This window comes from Taeniopygia guttata, chromosome Z (assembly GCF_048771995.1).
Source record: "Taeniopygia guttata chromosome Z, bTaeGut7.mat, whole genome shotgun sequence".
Classification (NCBI taxonomy): Eukaryota; Metazoa; Chordata; class Aves; order Passeriformes; family Estrildidae; genus Taeniopygia; species Taeniopygia guttata.
The window spans coordinates 61079671-61084902 of NC_133063.1; positions in this window are offsets into that span (position 1 = coordinate 61079671).

The window sequence follows — 5232 nt, forward strand, 5'->3', positions numbered from 1 at the left end:
TATCATAGCAGAGGTGCCTGCTAGTATCAAATATCATGTGTAAGCTCAATAAGATATAAGATATAATGACTGCAAGTTGACTTGTTTGGAAATTAGTCTAAATAACTTTAGAATTAAAACAAAAAAACACCGGATTTTTATGCTTGAGATTTGTTTTCATAGGATTTTTTAAAAGCTGTTGCATTCACCTATCACCATTAGGGATGTAAACAATAGGACTAGTAATATAAGTTTTTAAGATTCTTCTATAAAGATAGTGATTTTTTTTAAGAGCTATAGAATGAATCCAGAAACATAAACATGCAGGACACAAGTTATTTAGTATTATCTGTTGCAAGCCATGCTTCCATTGTTTCCTTTTGTTGTTTTTCTTTTGAAGAAACCTCTGGTTAGGAAAAACTTTCTGCCCTTCAGAAAAGCTGAGTTCTGGAGGAAGAGAAACAGAATTATCATATGGTTTAGGGGAAAATATTTGATGCCAGAACTATCTCTGCTTCCTGATATTATTCACAAATTGCTACCATGTTTAGAGAAAATGAGCAAAGCGACACCCCACAATGTGCTACTGTGTACCCTAAAATAGAAAAAGACTGTGACTGACAGGAATTAATTTTACCATTTTCCATATGAAGGATTTGCTTTTCTGCATCCTGGTCTATTGTATTCAGTTTTTGCTGATTGTGTAACAAAAGGAAACCACTTCATGTTCATGCACTCCAAATCTTCATAAAATAATGCATATCTAACTTTGCACTTACCTCAGGATGTCACTGGAAACTGAAGGCTGTCATATTTTTGTTTATTATGTGACTATGTCTATAGGTGCATCTTATAAAATTTTCCTGATTTTCATATCCAGTACCAATATAGAGACAGCAGAACTCAAGGCAGTATTGTCTCATCCAGTGAAAAGAGAAGCTTTCAGTAACATGGGCAATCATTACAGCTATTACGGGATAAAGTAAGTTCAGAGTCTCCTGTTTAATTTATTAAATATGAATCCCACCTTTTATTCTAATACGGTAACTGCCTTTATCATAATTACTTTACATTCAAGATATCTTTACAGGTAGCAAGATGTGGTATTATCATGGACTCTTCCAGTACAACATACCATCACAAAAGAAACACTAGAATCCTAAAATTAGGTTTGGGTATTGAATAGTAGCTAAAATTTAATATAAAGAAAAAAAAGCCACAAAAAACTTCTGAAAATATAATCTGTTATTTAATCAAAGAATAGAGAAATAGGGGGAAGGCCAAGTAAACACAAAAGAATATTAAAAACTTACTTTCATAAAATTATTTAGGAATTAAGTCTATGTGATAGTCTTTGTTAAGTATTCATGTCTTGGCTTCATAACTGATACATAAGAGCTACCAATTATTATAAAACTATGTAATTAATCTTTGTACACAATTTGTGTACTACCTTTGGCAGTGTGTCAAGTTTATTTAAGACAAACCCAGGTTTCTTACCCTCATTTTGCCTATTATATCAGAAGCATAGAGCTCCCCTACCATGCAACACAGCTGTACCTGCTCCATCTCCCACTGAACTGTATCTGTTCACTGACCTTGGGGTTTAGTAACATGGTAAAAAACAATTGTATTGAACTCCAAGTAAATAGGGACAATTTTAGATGCCACTGTTTTCTGATTTAGGGATTGTTTGGGTATTATTTATTCAATGCCAGCTGAAATTTCACTTCCTAAAATCAAAGTCATGGTTTGGTTTCTGTAGTACAGGTAGAAATTAGAAGGAACAGAAACACTCCTTCAGTTTAGAGCAATCCAGGAAAGATGTAATATGTTACTTCCTTTCCTAAGAAGTTGTTTTATTTTTTTCCCATCTTGCATTTCCTTTTCTCAATTTTTTTTTTTTTGGTTTTTTTTTTTTTTTTTACTTACAATCCATTGAAGTTGCTCATCTTGGTGGATTGGGATGAGCATCCCACTGGGCTGATAGGTCGTTTAATACTCTGGTTTTCCCCATCAGTGGTGAATAAATAAGTGCCTCTTCATTTTTCCCATCTTGACGTTTCCTCAAAGTAACATGCACCAGCACTGTTAGAAGCAAACCTGACACACTTTATTGGTCACGTTTAGGTTTAAGGTCTCTACACTGATAGATACCCGCTGGTGGTGTAGACATACAGTTAGTATAGCACTAAATTGACTTTGGTTTTTAAATATTTCACATTTATTAAAATTGAATTTCCTGAAAACTTCTAAGACATACAATATATTAATTTTTTAATGTCACTTTTATTTCCCTCTTCATGAGTTTTGCAGGCCAGTCACTGTATTTTCATATTATCGCCATGATAAAATGACACATAAATTTAGGTACATTTAGTGGGGCCTTATTTCTAAATATCTGTATCTTCAGCTAAACTGTTGAGACCCCTCTACGGGTATTTAAACCTAGAAACAGATGCATAATCTGAGCTACTTACTTGCAATCCTCCCTTTCTCTTCACAGGAACTACCCAGCTGCTCTGTAGCTATACAATATTATCAAAAGAGTACAGATACTCAGTATAATTGAATGGGACCCTTGCACTTAATCTATTGCTTTTTTAATTTCGGGGTGATTCTCAGTGGGTGTGAGTGAAGAGATCTTTTTCTTATTATGGACATTTCTTTGTGCAGTATTGGAAGAATTTTTTTTTTAAAATTATTTATACTCTTCAATCTGGCAGTAATATTTCTGTATGCCAGTGTCAATTACATTGCTCATGACTGGTGCAGATCAGCAGCCTGTGATATCTATGAAAAGCCAGTGTGTATCACATGTCAGTAGCAGACATATTAATGTTTGAGTTGAGGAGTGCAAGTGATGTAACAAGATTAGATAGCATTGATATAAAGGACTAAATATAAGCCCATGAATAATGAAGAAACTTCTAGGTAGCAACTCTCAATTATTTACTGTCCCTGTCCAATGTAATAATAATAGGATCCTGCACTTTGTCTCTCTCTCTTTTACTAGCTTAGTGTTAAATTTCTTAGTTTTACTCAACTAAGAATCTTTCCAAGGCATTTTGCCCTGAGCCATTACGAAGTGATTAACAAAAAAACTAAACAAGCCATGCTGAACTTTATTCACTGGCATATTAGAAGACATCATTTATCAGAAAGGAATAATCAGTTGCAAAGCCATTTCACTTTATCTTAGTTGTTAATGTATCACATCTACTTTAGTTGCTTTTTGTTTTCTTATACTGACTGAACAATGCAGTAGGAAACAACCCTGACATGGAAAGCAAACTAAATTGTATGTTTTGGGGTTCTTTTACTTACTTCTGACAACAAAAAATCCATGTTTTTAAATAACAGATAGAATTAAAAGAAAATCTGATGTGTCTGAAACTGCAGTTGCATGAAGGTGTCTGCCACAAACTCATCTCTTCCACAAATAATATGAAAAGGAAAAACCTTGTTTTTCACATTTTCATTACAAATAATGGATTATGATTATGATGGATTATGTGGAGGCTTTTAAAATTTCTACAGCAGTTCCACTAGCAGATTAAATTTCACCAAAAAGACATGAAATTAAAAACCACAACTTTTAAGTTTAAAAAGCCTAGTTACTATTTTTATAATAACTTATATGCATCAGGTTTTACCATGTGTACTTCATAATCAACTTTAAATGACTTCCAGACTTTCAACAGAGCCAGCATCTATCTCCTGTTGGGAACGATAATTTCATGCACTAGGTGACACTAATAGCTGTGGCATGAAGGCAGTATAGGAGCCCTCTGCTTCTGCATGACTGGCAGTCATCTGGCACACTTAGTCCCTGTTTGTCAATGAATATTTGTATATTCATTTTTGTGGGGTTATTTCTAAGCCTATATATTTCTAAGCCTGTAAATTCTTGGTTAGTATGTATAGTAAGTCTTTGATTTCATAGTCATTAATATATGCTTTTGTCCTTTTTCATAGATTAAACTGTTACTTTTTAGGATTGAGAGATTTTGCAGCTCCAAGAAATTATTTAGTACTCACATTCTAAAGGATATAGAGAGAAACAAGGATACTTAAAGGATTTCAGGTGGATATACCTTGTATAATGATCTAGCCTTGTTTTATGTCAGAAGAAAGTATATTTCATTGTATTTGTGAGGTACAGACAAAAGAAAAACAAAATCTTATGGCACCTATCAATAAAGCAGAAAAAAAAAGTGCAGAACAACAACAGCAGTCTGCTGGGATAACAGATTGGTGCCCACTAGTAAGGGGGCAAGGCTCATAATTCACAAGCAATGAAGCCACAAGTGAATTATAAAGGTCTCGTCCTCCTTCAATGGAGATAAATGAGTCCGTCTAGCACAACCAGCCATATGATCTGTTAGGATAAGGGTTTTGTTTTCCATAATCCTTTCTCTTATAAACATTTTTTGGGGGGTTAATGCACTAAATACGTAATAAAAGACATTCTGTTCTTTTCTCCACTCTCTTGCTGAGGATCCTCTGCTCTAGTGCTCATGTTTAAGATGTTGACTCTTTATTTCTTATTTCCATCTAAGGCTTTATTAAACTCATCATGCTTAGTAACAGGCATATGTGACAGAATTGTCTTTAGTTGGGTTTTTTTCCCTAGCTAATGTATAAATTCACTCTTGGCTTTTCTTAATATTATTTACTTAGTGTCATTTACTTACTATCAGTACACTTGTGTCCTCCCACCTCCAGCTCTGCAAATTGGATTTCTTCTCTAGGTGTGACATATTTTTTCCCATGCTTGCTGGAGACAGGAAGTTAAAAGCCTGCTTTTAAAGCAGTAATGTGTTGCTGTCCACTGGTGTTTGTCATGCAAGTCTGGAGAGCTGTTAGTTAGATCATAATTATGCCAGGAACTGAAGCCCTGTTGAGGCAAATAAATTTAAACATGATCAGTCTTTTAAAATTCATGGTAACTATGGGATTTTACATAAGGTAGCCTCTTAATAAGGTGTCTTGCAAGACAGTTCAGCATTTGAATGAGATGAACCCAAATATCACCTTCAGACTCTCACAGCAACTTTATTTCATACAATTTGAATGATCAGTTAGATAACTCATTTGTACTACTGACAAATAGGTCACATAAGCAAAGGCATTGGAGATAAATGATGGGAGGTGGTCTTAGAGAAAGTGAAAACAACATGCTGATTCTAAGTAGTAATTAAGATTACAGGCAATGTAAGCAGAGATGGCAGCAGCTGAGATTCCACACTG